At 38.3% G+C, this 15775-nt stretch overlaps 2 protein-coding genes across 5 annotated transcripts in view; one reads left to right on the top strand and one right to left on the bottom strand.

The window, feature by feature from the left end:
• Positions 1–15775, bottom strand: part of TENM2 (teneurin transmembrane protein 2) — a 1754865-nt gene that overhangs the window by 27440 nt on the left and 1711650 nt on the right. The gene's annotated exons all lie outside the window — the stretch shown is intronic.
• LOC145511352 (uncharacterized) overlaps positions 1–15775 on the top strand; it is a 30314-nt gene that overhangs the window by 1041 nt on the left and 13498 nt on the right. Inside the window, exon 2 of one of the 2 annotated variants that reach the window (XM_081504405.1) lies at positions 1051–2539. The gene's annotated coding sequence lies outside the window, so the exon portion shown is untranslated. Of the gene's footprint in view, positions 1–1050; positions 2540–11835; positions 14787–15775 lie in introns of those variants that run through there. The other variant, XM_081504404.1, reaches the window with a different exon arrangement.

Below are 15775 nucleotides of genomic sequence, written 5' to 3'. Positions count from 1 at the left end.
ATAGCACTTAACGATAATAATGATGGTAATACTAACTTTGACACATATTCAGAGCCAGTCTATATAGGCATTATCTTGAGCAGTTTACATCCACTGTCGGAGCTGATGCTCATAAATGAGGAAACTAATCCTTGAACAGAGGTTATACACTTGCCTAAGGTCATGCAGCAGTGAAGTGGTAGGTTAGTCTGGGACTTAGGTCTTCAGACTTTGACCAGTTAACCAACCAGCTCTACTATTTCCCACCCTGTTTATATTGTATATGCATTGAGTGTCCTGAGATGTGTCAAATGACAGTAAAGCTGGCCACAGCCCTTGAAGGGTTCCACACTGCAGCTTTGGTGGGGGCGCTAGGAATAATTTTACTATGACAGACACCTGTTATACTGAGGAGCAGCACTTTACTCAGGTAAAGAACTATATTTCACAGCTTTCTTGGAAGACTGGGGTAGGGGTAAAGTGATTTAAGTAGTAGTTGTTGGCTGGGTCTTCTGGGAACCTTGAAGAAAGCAGACATAGCCAGGAAGCAAGCACCCCTTTCGTTCTTCCTCCCTCCTCTCCTTAGGTGGAATATGGATGTGATTACTGGCGCTCCAGTATTCACTTTGTGAATATGGGGTGACTTTGAGGATGTTAAACCTCAAAGATAATGGCTCATCCAGAGAAAGAGTCTAGATCTCTGTCAACCTAGCTGTCTTCAAGATGACCTAGGTCATCTGTACCAGCCATGAATTGCTTACTTCTAGGAGAAGGGAATGGCTACCCACTCCAAGTATTCTTGCCTGGAGAATTCCATGGATGGAGGAGCCTGGCAGACTACAGTCCATGGAGTCACAGAGAGTCAGAAATGATGGAGTTACTAACACTTTCACTTTTCAGACTCCTTTTAGATCATAAAAATAATAAGTCTATATCTTGTATAATCTCCTGTTATTTCTAATCTGTTCCCAGCATTTGAAGCTAATCTAAACTGATAGAAGTCCCTGATACTTTGACAGATACTGTGCTAAGTACTTTATATACTTGATTCCATTTTATTCTCACACATAGGTAAAAATTATTTTATATATGGGCATCCAAGCTTGAGGGAGTCACATAACTAGAGAAGTGCCAGTATCTGAGCCCAGGACTACCTGTTTCCCCAAACCATCGCTGTTTTCATGAAATCATCCCAGAGAAAAGGGGACAGAACATGTTCGATAGAACATTTTTCTAAAGCATGGAAAGAGAATAAAGGTGTGAGTTCTTGTGATTTTAAGGAAATCCAACTTTAAGTGGAAGATTCATATCATCAAACCTGCAGTAATTGGAAGAATCCAAAAAAAGAGTGAGTATGGTAGGATATTTCTTACATGTCCAAAAGTTAATGCTGTCAGAATCATTGAAGATGCTGAAGATATGGTATTAGAGTTACCACAACCAGAGCAAACCACAAGCCGGGGTTAGAAAAATCACTTCCTCTGGGAACAGAAATTTGGCCACACTGGGTTGCTTCATTTGGGACAAGAGCAACAGAAGGCCACCAATATTCTTAAGCCTATTGTCTAAGAATTTCAGTTCAAGACCTCATCAACATTTTATTCGGCAACGTGGCAACAGCGAGGAAGGATTTTCAGGATTCCCTGAGCCACCTATGCCTACGTATTTCCCGCTTCCTCAGTCATCCGTCCATCCCTTTCCTTACTCGTTTCCCCTTTGTTTCTCTTCACTAATATCACACAGCCCCCAGGGCATTTATTATTGATTAAACATTTCATCTCTGCCCATGTCAAGCATGGGGCCTGCTCCGGGATGCAAGGAGGACCACCACCAACCAAGCAACGCATCCTGAGGACTTTGCGATGAGCTTGGTGTGTGCTCAGCACTGCCCAGGTCTTTCTCATTTAATCCTCACAACCCTCACGGGCAGGCACTGTTATCCCCAGATTACATGCAAGGCACATATGGTTAAAGTGCTGTGCTCACGCTTACACAGTAAGTGTTGGGGCCAGGATCCCAATCCTGAGCTCACCACCTCCACCCCTAGGCTGTACTGCCGCTCCCTGCACCCCCACCCCATGGGTGGCTCTCCACTAGATGTGCGATTCTAAACCATTGGGGATGCTCTCTCAAAGCATGGCTGCTGCACTGACTGCACCACTGCTGAATGAACCTCTCAGGGAATAGAAGCTGGGCGATTCTGATGAGTACTGCCACTGCTGCTAAGTCGCTTCAGTCATGTCTGACTCTCTGCGACCCTATAGACGGCAGCCCACCAGGCTCTGCCGTCCCTGGGATTCTCCAGGCAAGAACAGTGGAGTGGGTTGCCATCTCCTTCTCCAATGCATGAAAGTGAAAAGTGAAAGGGAAGTCACTCAGTCATGTCTGACTCTTCGCAACCTCATGGACTGCAGCCCACCAGGCTCTTCCGTCCATGGGATTTTCCAGGCAAGAGTACTGGAGTGGGTCGCCACTGCCTTCTCCGCTGATGAGTACTACTGGCTAAAATACTTAGTGTGCCATAAGGCTCTATCTTCAGTTACCTGGGGGAGACCAACAGGCAAGTCATATATCCATAATATAATTGTGTGTGTATGCATGTAAGTATAGTGCTATAACATGTACTCATGGGGGATACTAACATGTAAATCATATATACAAGCATGACTATCATAGTAACAACTATATTAGTATATGAAGGGGTTGAGAATGCAGAAAAAAACAGAATAGTGGGAAAGCACAGAAGAGGGTTCCCTAACCTCTGACTGGTACCATTTGGGTTTGCTGCTGTTACTGAAAAGCTAATGAGGCCCAGGTACACCAACCATAAAAAAGTAATAGGTGCTAATCATTCAGTTCAGTTTAGTTCAGTTGCTCAGTCGTGTCCGACTCTTTGCGACCCCGTTAGCCATTGATAATTCAGGATGGGATTTTATTCCCAAATTCATTATGTTCTGGGAATAGGATTTTGTTATAGAGCTAATTTGAGATTTTCCCCCATTTATTGAGATAATTGGGCTTCCCTGGTGGCGCAGACAGTAAAGCATCTGCCTGCAATGCAGGAGACCTGGGTTCGATCCTTGGGTAGGGAAGATCCCCTGGAGGAGGAAATGGCAACCCACTCCAGTATTCTTGCCTGGAAAATCCCATGGATGGAGGAGCCTGGTAGGTTACAGTCCATGGGGTCGCAAAGAGTCAGACATGACTGAGTGTCCTCACTTCACTTCATTGAGATAAGTGATATATACCTGATGGTATAAGCTTAAAGTGTACAGCACGGTGGTTTAACTTACATATATTATGAAATGATTACCACAATAAATTAGGTTAAATCCATCATCTCATATAGATACAAAAAAAAAAAGGGAAGAGTCTTAGGATTTACTCTCTTCACAACTTTCTTTAAAATCAATGATTTTTATGTTTATTTTTAAAGTTAAGATCAAATTGACCTATAGTATTCTATTAGTTTCAGGTATACAACAGAACGATTCAATATTGTATGTACTGTAAAACAATCAGCGCAGTAAGTCTAGTTAACGTTGATCACTGTACACAGTTGTGAAATACTTTTTCTTGTGATGAGGACTTCTAAGATTTATTCTTAGCAACTTTCAAATATGCAATACAGTGTTAACCATAAACACCATGCTTACATTACAACTCCATTACTTATTTAAGTGGAAGTTTGAATCTTTTGACTCCTTTTATTTTGAGCACCCCAACTGCTTACCACTGTCAACCACCAATCTGTTGTCAGTAACTATAATCTTTTTTCTTTTCTTTTTTCTTTCTCATATGTAAGTGAGATCATACGGTATTTGTCTTCTTCTGTCTGACTTATTTCACTTCACATAATGCCTTCAAGGTTCATCCATATCACAAATGGCAACATTTCATTCCTTTTTTTTTTTTTTGGCAGGGTCAGAATAATTTTCCATTTTGTGTGTGTGTGTGTGTATGTATATCACATCTTCTGTATTCATCCTTGATGGACACTTAGGTTGCTTCGGTGTCTTGGTTTGTTGTTAATATGCTGCAGTGAATGCTGGGGTGCTTATTTTGTTGGCTTTGTGTTTTCATTTTATTCATATATATATATCCAGTAGTGGAATTGCTGGATCATATGGTAGTTCTATGTTTAATTTTTCTTGTTTTTGAGGAAGCTCAATACTATTTCCACAGTGACCGTATCGATTTACACTCCTACCAACAGTGCATACGGTTTCCCTTTTCTCTACAATCTCACCAACATTTGTTGTCTTTTTGATAACAGCCATTCTAATAGGTGTGAGGTATTAATAATATCTCATTATGGTTTTGATTTGAACATCCCTAATGATCAATGATGTTGAGCACCTTTCCAAGTGCCTGTTGGCCATCTATATGTCTTCTTTGGAAAAATGTCTATATAAATCCTATTTTTCAGTAGAAGTGTTTTTTGTTTTTTTGCTATTGAGCTGTATGAGTTCTTTTTGTATTTTGGATATTAAGCCATTATTAGATATATTATTTGTAAGTGTTTAAAACAAGTTATAATAAAAAGGTTGCCTCTTCATTTTGTGAATGGTTTCCTTTGCTGTGTGTAAGCTTTTTAGTTTGATATAGTCCCACTTGTTGGTTTTTGCTTTCATTGCCTTTGCTTAGGTGGCAAATCCAAAAAAAATCATCCTTAAGATGAATGTCAAAAAGCTTACCGCCTATATTTTCTCCTCCATTTTACAGCTTTAGTTCTTATGTTCAAGTTTTTAATCCACTTGAGTTAATTTCTGTGAGTGGTATAAATAGTGATCCAGTTCTATTCTTTAGTATGTGACTGTCAAGTTTCCCCAACACCATTTGATAAAGAGAGTGTCCTTACTCTGTTGTATATTTTTGGCTCTTTGTTGTCAATTAATTGACCATATATGTGCAGTTTATGCTTGGTCTCTCAGTTCTGTTCCATTGGTCTATATGTCTGTGTTTATTGCAATATTGTTTTGATGTTTATAGCTTTGCAATAGGGTTTCAAATCAAGGATTGTGATGTCTCCAGATTTTTTCTTCCATCTTAAGATTGCTTTGGCTATTTGGCTATCTATGGTTCCATATCAATTTTAGGAATGTCTGTCCTATTTCTGTGAAAAATGCCATTGGGCTTTTGTTAGGGATTGTATTAAATCTGTAAGTTGCTTTGGATATGAAGGGCATTTTTCTCCTAATCCATGAGCACAGAAAATCCCTTTTTCAATTTCTTTCACTAATGTCTTACAGTTTTTAGTGTACAGGTATTTCACCTCCTTGGCTAAATTTATTCCTAGGTATTTTGTTTATTTTGATGCAATTGTAAATGTGATTGATTTCTTAATTCCTATTTCTGATAGTTTGTTATTAGTATGTAGAAATGCAACAGATTTCTGTATACTGATTTTGTACAGTATTCCTGCAACTTTACTGAATTTGTTTATTCTACAGTTTTTTTGTAAAGTCTATAGGGTGTTCTATGTGTGTTCATGGTTTTGGCAAATAGTGACAGTTTTACTTCTTTTTCCCATTGGATGCCTTTTATTTTTTCTTGCTTAATTTCTATGTCTAGGATTTTCAATGCTATGGTGAATAAAAGTGACAAGAATGGGCATACTTGTTCCTGATCTTAGAGGAAGAGTTTTCAGCCTTTTAGCATTGAGTATGATGTTCAGTTCAGTTCAGTTGTTCCTCCTTGTGATACCATGGACTGCAGCACACAGGCTTCCCTGTCCATCCCCAACTCCCAGAGCTTGCTCAAACTCATGTCCACCGAGTCGGTGATGCCATCCAACTATCTCATCCTCTGTTGTCCGCTTCACCTTCTGCCCTCAATCTTTCCCAGCACCAGGGTCTTTTGCAATGGGTCAGTTCTTCACTTCAGGTGGCCAAAGTATTGGGGCTTCAGCTTTAGCATCAGTTCTTCCAGTGAATATTGAGGGCTGATTTCCTCTAGGATTGACTGGTTTGATCTCCTTGCAGTCCAAGGGACTCTCAAAGAGTCTTCACCAACACCACAGTTCAAAAGCATCAATTCTTTGGTGCTCAACTTTCTTTATGGTCCAACTCTCACATCCATACATGACTACTTGAAAAACAATAGCTGTGACTATATGGGCCTTTGTCGGCAAAGTAATGTTTCTGGTTTTTAATATGCTGTCTAGGTTGGTCATATGGAGTATGATGTTAGAAATGGGCTTATCACACATGGCCTTTATATTGAGATGCATTCCCTTTATACTCGGTTGAGAGGTTCTTTTAACTGTAAATGGATGTTGAATTTGTCAAAAGCTTTCTGAATCTATTGAGATGATTTTTATCCTTTATTTTGTTAGTGTGGTGTATCACATTGATTTATGGATGTGGAACCACCCTTGCATTCTTGGAATAAATTTCACTTGATCCTGTTTATGACCTTTTTCATGTGTTGTTGAATTCAGTTTGGTAATATTTTCTTGAGGATATTTGCAGCTGTGTCCATCAGGGATATTGACCTATAATTTTATTTCTGGCAATGTCCTTGTCTGATTTTTGTATTAGGGTAATGCTGGCCTTGTTAAATGAGTTTGGAAACATCTCTTCATTTTTATTTCTTTTGGGAAGAAATTGAGAAGGATTGGTATAAATTCTTTGAATGTTAAGTAGAATTCACAAGTGAAGCCATGGGATCCTGGATTTCTGTTTGGTGAGACATTTTTGATACTGATTCAGTCTCCTTACTAGTAATTGATCTGTTCAGATGTTTTATTTATCATTTAGTCTATAAGCTCTGTGTTTGTAGAAATGCATCCACTCATCCACTTCTTCCATATTGTCCATTTATTGGTATGTAATTTTCACAATAATCTCTATTATCTTTTCATTTTTGTAGTATTGGTTATAATTTCTTCTCTTTCATTTCAGATTTTGAGTCCTCTCTTTTCTTGCTAACTCTAACTAAAGGTTTGTCAATTTGGTTTACCTTTTCAAAGAATTAGCTCTTGGATTCATTGAATTTTTGATGTTGCCTATTTAGTCTCTATTTAATTTACTTTCTCTCTGATCTTTATTATTCCTTCTTCTACTAACTTTGGGCTTCATTTGTTCTTCTAGTTCCTTGAGATGTAACATTAGGTTATCTACGTATGCTGTTTCTTGTTTCTTCAGGTAGACATTTATTGCTATGAACTTCCCTTTTAGAATTGCTTTTTCTGCATTCCTTAAGTTTTGGTATGTTGTATTTCCATTTTCATTTGTCTCAAGGTATTTTTTCTTTTTCTTTTGATTTCTTTGACGCATTGATCTATTGTTGTTGTTCAGTTGCTTAGTCATGTTTGACTTTTTGCAACCCTGTGGACTGTGACATGGCAAAGCTTCCCTGTCCTTCACTATCTCTTGGAGTTTGCTCAGACTCATGTCCATTGAGTCAATGATACCAGCCAACCATCTCACCCTCTGTTGCCCTCTTGTCCTCAGTGTTTCCCAGCATCAGGGTCTTTTCCAGTGAGTTGGCTTCTCAAATCTGGTGGCCCAAGTATTGGAGTTTCAGCTTCAGCATCAGTCTTCCAATGAATATTCAGGGTTGATGTCCTTTAGGACTGACTGGCTTGATCTCCTTGCTGTCCAAGGGACTCTTAAGAGCCTTCTCCAGCACCACAGTTCAAAAGCATCAACTCTTCAGTACTCGGCCTTCTTTATGGTCCAACTCTCACATCTGTACCTGACAAATGGAAAAACCATAGCTTTGACTAGACAGACCTTTGCTGGCAAAGTGATGTCTCTGGTTTTTAATGCACTGTCAGGGTTTGTCACAGCTTTTCTTCCAAGGAGCAAGCATCTTTTAACTTCATGGCTGCCATCACCATCCACAGTGATTTTGGAGCCTGAGAAAATAAAGTCTGCTACTGTTTCCATTTCTTCCCCATCTATTTGCCATGAAGTGATGGGCCTGATGCCATCATCTTATATTTTGAATGTTGAGTTTTAAGCCAGCTTTTTCGCTCTCCTCTTTCACTTTCATCAAGAGGCTCTTTAGTTCCTCTTCACTTTCCGCCATTAGAGTGGTGTCATCTGCATATCTGAGGTTATTGATATTTCCCCTGGCAATCTTGATTCCAGCCTAAGCTTCATCAAGCCTGGTATTTCACATGATGTACTCTGCATAGAAGTTAAAGAAGCAGGGTGACAATATACAGCCTTGATGTACTCCTTTCCCAATTTGGAACCAGTTTGCTGTTCCATGTCCAGTTCTAACATTTGCTTCTTGACTTGCATACATGTTTCTCAGGAGGCAGGTAATGTGGTCTGTCCTGAGGCCAAACTACGGTAGAGGTTAATGGTCATCTCCTCCAAGAGGACTTACGCCAGCAGTCCGTGCCTCCCAGGACTGTTGCTGTCAGTGCCCCTGACACCGCGGCAGGCCCCTGTCGACCCACACATCTGCTGGAGACTCACAGGTAAGTCTGGCTCAGTCTCTTGTGAGGTCACTGCTCCTTTCTCCTGGATCCTGGTGCACACAAGGTTCTGTTTGTGCCCTCCAAGAGATTCTGTTTCCCCAGTCCTGTGGAAGTTCTGTAATCAAATCCCACTGACCTTCTAAGTCAGATTCTCTGGAGTTCCTCAGTCCATTTGTCAGATCCCCAGGTTAGGAAGTCTGTTGTGGGGCCTAGAATTTTCCCAACAGTATAAGAACTTCTTTGGTGTAACTGATTGATCTGTAACATGTTGTTTAATCCCCACATATTTGTGAATATTCTAGTTTTTTTTGTAATTGACTTCCAGTTTCATACCATTGTGGTCAGAAAGGATATTTGATATGGTTTCAGTCTTATACATTTGTTAAGACTTATTTTGTGGCCTAACATATGATCTGTCCTGGGGAAGGTTCCATGTATACTTGAGGACAATGTGTATTACATTGTATTACATTGCTTTTGGATGGAATGCTCTATGTATATCTGTTAAGTTTATCAGGCCAAATTTATTGCTTAAGGCTGCTGTTTCCTTACTGATTTTCTGTCTGGACAATCTACCCATTGATGTAAGTGGGATATTGCCTCCTGCTATTACTATATTTCTGTATATTTCTCCCTTTAGATCTGTTAATATTTGCTTTATATACTTAGGTGCTCCTATAGTGGGTACGTAAATATTTGTAAACACTATATCCTCTTGCTGAATATACCTTCTTGTCACTATATAATGCCTTTCTTTAACAACTTTCCCATATCATACAACAGTGTTAAACTATGGTCATAATGGTCGTTACTCATAGCATTTATTTGTCTTAAAACTGGAAATTTGTACATTTTAACCACCTTCCTCCAATTCTACTTCCCTTATCTCTGCCTCTGGTAACCAATAATCTGATCTGTTTTTTACAATGAGTTTGTGGTTTTTTGTTTGTTTTATATGTTTTAGCTGTAAGTGAAATCACATAGTATTTATCTTTCTCTGACTTTTTTCACTTAGCACAATGCCCACAAGGTTCATCCATGTTGTTGTTATTGGCAGGATTTCTTCATTTTTATGACTGAATAATATTCTGTTGTCTGTCTGTCTCCATCTACCTACCTATGTACAGCTTCTTTATATGTTTACTTTCAGTGGACATTTCAGTAGATATTTCCATATCTTGGCTATTATAAATAATGCTATTTGTGAACATGGGAATACAGATAGCTTTTTGACATAGTGGTTTTTTTCCTTCAGTCATACTCCTAAAAGTATAATTGCTGGATCGTATAGTAGTTCTATTTTTGCCTTTTTGAGGAACCTCCATACTGTTTTCCATAGCGTCTGTGTCGATTTGCAATCCCAGTAGTAAGAGTTCCCTTTTTTCTATATCCTTGCTACTTTTATTATCTCTTCTCTTTTGAGGATGGCCATTACAATAAGAGTAAGATCATTGTGTTTGTGATTTACATTTCCCTAGTGATCAGCGATGCTGAACATCTTGTTGAGATGTTGAGCACACCTGTTGGCCATCTGTATATTTTCTTTGTAAAAATGTCTATTCAGGTCCTTTGCCCATTTTTAATTGGATTTTTGCCATTGACTTATATGAGTTCTTTACATATTTTAGATGTTAACCCTTTATCAGATATATGTATGTGTGTGCTCAGTTGCTCAGGCATGTCCAACTTTTTGCAACCCCGTGGACTGCAGTCTGCCAGGCTCCTCTGTACATGACATTTTCCAGGCAAGAATACTGGAACAGGTTGCTATTTCCTACTCTAGGGGATCTTTCCAACCCAAGGATCAAACCTGTGTCTCTTGCGCCTCCTGCATTGGCAGGTGGGTTCTTTACCACTGCACCACCTGGGAAGCCCTATCAGATGTATAGTTTACAAATACTTTTTCCCAATTTTATAGTTATTCCACTTTGCTTTTTTTTTTTTTTGCTGTGCAAAGCTTTATAGTTGATGTGTTCTCACATGTTTATTTTTGATTTTGTTGATTATGCTTTAGGTGTCATACCAAAAAAATCATTATCAAGACCTATGTCAAGGATTTTTTTCCCTATTTTTTTCCTCTAGGAGTTTTATCATTTCAAGCGTTACATTTAAGTTATTAATCCATTTCAAGTTAATATTTGTGAGTGGTCTAAGGGGCCTAGTTTCATTCTTTTACACATGAATATACAACTTTTACAGTACAACCTATGGAAGAGACTTTCTTTTCTCCATCAAGTATTCTTGGCTCCTTGTTAAATACAGTTGACCACGTAAGCCTGAATTTATTTCTGGGCTCTCAATTCTATTTTATTGGTCTGTTTGTCTATTTTTATGCCAGTATCATACATTTTGATGCTGCTGCTGCTGCTGCTAAGTCACTTCAGTCGTGTCCGACCCTGTGCGACCCCATAGACGGCAGCTCACCAGGCTCCGCCGTCCCTAGGATTCTCCAGGCAAGAATACTGGAGTGGGTCGCCGTTTCCTTCTCCAGTGCATGAAAGGGAAAAGTGAAAGTGAAGTCGCTCAGTCGTGTCTGACTGTTAGCGACCCCATGGACTGTAGCCTACCAGGCTCCTCCGTCCATGGGATTTTCCAGGCAAGAGTACTGGAGTGGGGTGCCATTGCCTTCTCCGACATTTTGATGACTATAGCTTAATAGTATAGCTTGAAACCAGGAAGTGTGATACTTTTTGCTTTGTTCTTATTTCTTAGGATTTCTTTGGTCATCAGGGTCTTTTGTGGTTCCATACAAATTTTTAGGAGTGCTTTTCTACTTCTGTAAAAAATGCCATTGGAATTTTAATAGGAATTGCATTGAATCTGTAGATGGCTTTTGTTAATGTTGACATTTTAGTGATCTTAATTCTTCCAAATCATGAACATGAGATATCTTTCATTTATTTGTATCTTCTTTGATCAGTCTTTTATTTTTTAAAGCAGAAATATTTCACCTCCTTAGTAAATTTGTTCCTAAATGTTTTATTGTTTTTGATGCTATTGCAAATAGTATCATTTTCTTAATTTCTTTTTCAGATAATTCATTGTGAGTGTATAGCAACACTACTGATCTTTTTATGTTAAATTTTTATCCCAAACTTTTATCACATTTGTTGATTAGAGCTAGCAGTTTCCTGGTATTTAGGATTTTCTATGTATAACATCATGTCATCTGCAAATAGAGACAGTTTTACTTCTTCCTTTTTCAATTCTGGTCCTTTTTTTTTTTTTTTTTAATTTTTCTTGCCTAATTGCTCTGGCTAGACCTTCCCAAATTATACTGAATAGGAGTGGTGAGAGTGGGCACCCTTGTTTTGATCCTGATCTCAGGGGGAAAGGTCTCAAGCTTTTACCATTGTGATGTAGCTGTGGACTTGTTACATATGGCCTTTATTATGTTGAGGTATGCTCTATCTATACCTAATATGTTAAGAGTTTTTATTATGGACAGGTGTTGAATTTTGTCAGATGCTTTTTCTGCATATATTGACATGATCATATGAATTTTTTTATTCATTAATGTGATCTATTACATTGATTATTTTGCAAATTTGGAGTCATCCTTGTATCCCAGGAACAAATATCAGTTGATCCTGGTGAATGATCCTTTTAATGTGCTCCTGAATTTGATTTGCTAGTATTTCACTGGGAATTTTTACATCTATATTCATCAGGGACATGGTCTGTAGTTTTCTGGTAGGTGTCCTTTTCTGTTTTGCTATCAGGGTAACCCTGGTCTTGTAAAATAAGCTTGGGGGAGTGTTCTCTCCTCTTTGATTTTTTGAAAGAGTCTGAGAAGGACTGGTATTAATTCTTAAAATGTTTAGGTAAATTCACCAGTGAAGCCATCCGATCCCGAGTTTTTCTTCATTTGGTGATTTTTGATTACCAGTTTTCTTCTTACTAGTAACTGGTCTGTTCAGATTTTCTCTTTCTTCCTAATGCAGTTTTGCTAACTTCTATGTTTCTAAGAAGTTTTCCATTTCTTCTAGGCTATTCAGTTTGTTGGTGTATAGCTGTTCAGAGAAGCCTCCGATGATCCTTTGAATATGTTCTTCTTCATTTCTCATTTTGTTCGTTTGGATCCCTTCTCTTTTTTCCTTGGCTGGTGTACCTAAGGGTTTGTCAGTTGTATTGATCTGTTGGAAGAACCAACTGTGAGTTTGTTTTATATATTATATATATGTCCTGTTCTCTACATTTGCTCTTTATTGTTTCTTCCTACTGGTAACTTTGGGTTCACTTGGTTCTTTTTCTAGTTACATATACATGTTATCTATTCTTTTCAAATTCTTTCCCCATGTAGGTTATTACAGAATCTTGAGCAAGAGTTCCCTGTGCTGTACAGTAGGTCCTTGTTGTAGGACCTACCTGTGCTGTACAATAGGTTATTTATTTTAAATATAATGCTGTGTATATATCAATTCCAGACTCCAAATTTGTCCCCTACATTTCACCTTTGGTAACCATAAGTTTGTTTTCTAAGTCTGTGAACTTATTTGTAAATAAGTTCATTTGTATAATTTTGTTAGATGCCACATATAAGCAATATTATATGATATTTGTCTTTGTCTGACATTTCAATTAGTATGATAATCTCTAGGCTCATCCACATTGCAGCAAATGGCATTATTTCATTCTTTTAAATGACTGAGTAATATTCCATTATATATATATATACCATGTCTTCTTTATCCATTCCTCTGTCAATGGACATTTAGGTTGCTTCCATGTCTTGACTATTGTAAACAGCACTGCAGTGAACAGTAGGGTGGCATATATCCTTTTGAACCATGGTTTTCTCCAGATATATGCCCAGGAGTGGGATTGCTGCGTCATATGGTAGTTCTGTTTTTAGTTTTTAAAAGGAATCTCTACACTTTTCTCCATAGAGACGGTACTAATCTACATTCCCACTAACAGTGTAGGAGGGTTCCCTTTTCTCCACACTCTCTTCAGTATTTATTGTTTGTAGATGTTTTGATGATGATCATTCTCACTGGTGTGAGGTGTTTTAATTTGCATTTCCCTAATAATTAGTGATTTTGAGCATCATTTCATGTACCTCTTGGCCATGTGTATGTATTCTTTGGAGAAATGCCTATTTAGGTCTTCTGTCCATTTATTTTTTATTTTTTACTTTTATTTTTTTGATTTTGAGCCACATGAACTATTTGTAGATTTTGCATATTAATTCCTTGTCTGTCACATTGTTTGCAAACATTTTCTTCTGTTGTATGGGTTGTCTTTTCGTTTTGCTTATGGTTTCCCTTGCTGTGCAAAAGCTTTTGAGTTTAATTAGGTCCATTTATTTTTGTTTTTATTTCCATTACTCTAGGAGACAGATGGAAGAAGATATTGCTCTGGTGTATGTTAAAGTGTGTTCTTCCTATGTTTTCCTTTAGGAGTTTTATAGTGTCCAGTCTTACATTTAGGTCTTTAATTCATTTTGAATTTCTTTTCTTGTATGGTGTTAAAGAATGTTCTAATTTAATTTTTTCATATGTAGCTGTTCAGTTTTCCCAGCACCATTTATTGAAGAGACTGTCTTTTCTTCATTGCATAGTCTTGCCTCCTTTATCATAGATTAATTGACCACAGATGCATGGGTTTACCTCTGAGTTTTCTGTCCTGTTCCATCGACCTGTATTTTTGTTTTTCTGCCAGCACAATACTCTTCTGATGACTAGCTTTGGAATATAGTCTGAAGTCAGAGAGCCCGACTCCTCCAGCTCTGTGTTTCTTTCTCAAGATTATTTTGGCTATTTGAGGTCTTTTGCACCTCCATACAGATTTTAAGAATTTTGTCCTAGTTCTCTGAAAAATGCCATTGGTAATTTGATAGGGATTGCATTGACTCTGTAGATTGCCTTGGGTAGTACCGTCATTTTGACAATATTGATTCTTCCAATCCAAGAACATGGTATATCTTTTCACCTGTTTGTGCCATCTTTGATTTCTTTCATCAGTGTCTTACAGTTTTCAGAATAGAAGTATTCTGCCTCCTTATGTAGGTTTATTCCTAGGTTGTTTTTATTCTTTCTGATATGATGATAAATTGTTTAATTTCTCTCTCTTATCTTTGTTAATGTATAGAAATGCAACTGATTACTGTGTATTAATTTTGTGTCCTGCAACTTGAGTGAATTCATTGATGTGCTCCAGTAGTTTTCTGGTAGCATCTTTAAGATTTTCTACATATAGTATCATGTCATCTGCAAACAGTGACAGTTTTAGTTGGTGAGAAAATGCCAGCCTCCAGGAGAGCTCACACTAATGAGTGCTCCCCAGAACTACTGCTGCCAGTGTCTTTGTCCCTGCAGTGAGCCAAAGCCTCCCCCTTTCTTTGCAGAAGGCCCTTCAATACCAGAAGGTAGGTATTCTATGACCAGGCTTCTTCTATGAGTGAGGTCACCGCTTTTTACCCTGGGTCCTGGCACACACTCACTCCTGAGGGAGAACATCTGCAGTACAATTATTTTCCAGTTTGTGGGTCATCTACCAGGTGAGTGGACTTCCCTGGTTGGCTCAGACAGTAAAGAATCTGTCTGCAATGCAGAAGACTTGGGTTCAATCCCTGGGTTGGGAAGATCTCCTGGAGAAGGGAATGGCAACCCACTCCAGTATTCTTGCCGGGAGAATCCTATGGACAAAGGAGCCTGATGGGCTACAGTCCATAGGGTCACAAAGAGCCAGACATGACTGAGTGAATAACACTTTCACTTTTCACTTTACCAGGTGGGTATGGACTTGATTTTAGTGATTGCATCCTCCTACCATCTTCTTGTGGCTTTTTTTTTGTTTTTGGATACAGGATATCTTTTTTGGTAGGTTCCAGCATGTTTTTGAGGATGGTTGTTCAGCAGTTAGTTGTATTTTTGGTGTTTTCATAAGAAGAGGTGAGCTCACATCTTTCTACTCTATTTTGTCTCCACCTCCAGATTGTTTCTTTAGGATCTTTCTTGCTTCCTAGTGTAGGTGTTGTTGATGTGAACTTCCATCTTAGAACTGCTTTTGCTGCATCCCATTAAGGTTTGGTATGTTGTATTGCCATTCTCATTTGACTCAAGATTCTTTTAAATTTCCTCTTTAGTTTCTCTTTGATCCACTGGTTGTTCAGGATTGTGTTTTAAAATTTCCATGTATTTGTAAATTTTCTAGTTCTCCTCCTATTACTGATTTCTAGTTTCATACTACGCTGGTCAGAGATTATACTTGCTATGATTTTAGTCTTTTTGAATTTGTTATGACTTGTTTGGTGCCCCAACATATGGTTTATCTTAGAAAATGTTCCATGTGCACGTGAAGAGTGTGTATTCTGCTGCTGTCAGACAGCAGGCTTGGTGTGTCTGTTAGGTCTAT

Source organism: Giraffa tippelskirchi, chromosome 6 (genome assembly GCF_054371585.1).
Source record: "Giraffa tippelskirchi isolate mGirTip1 chromosome 6, T2T-mGirTip1v1.2.pri, whole genome shotgun sequence".
Classification (NCBI taxonomy): Eukaryota; Metazoa; Chordata; class Mammalia; order Artiodactyla; family Giraffidae; genus Giraffa; species Giraffa tippelskirchi.
This window is presented reverse-complemented; position numbering and strand designations above follow the sequence as displayed.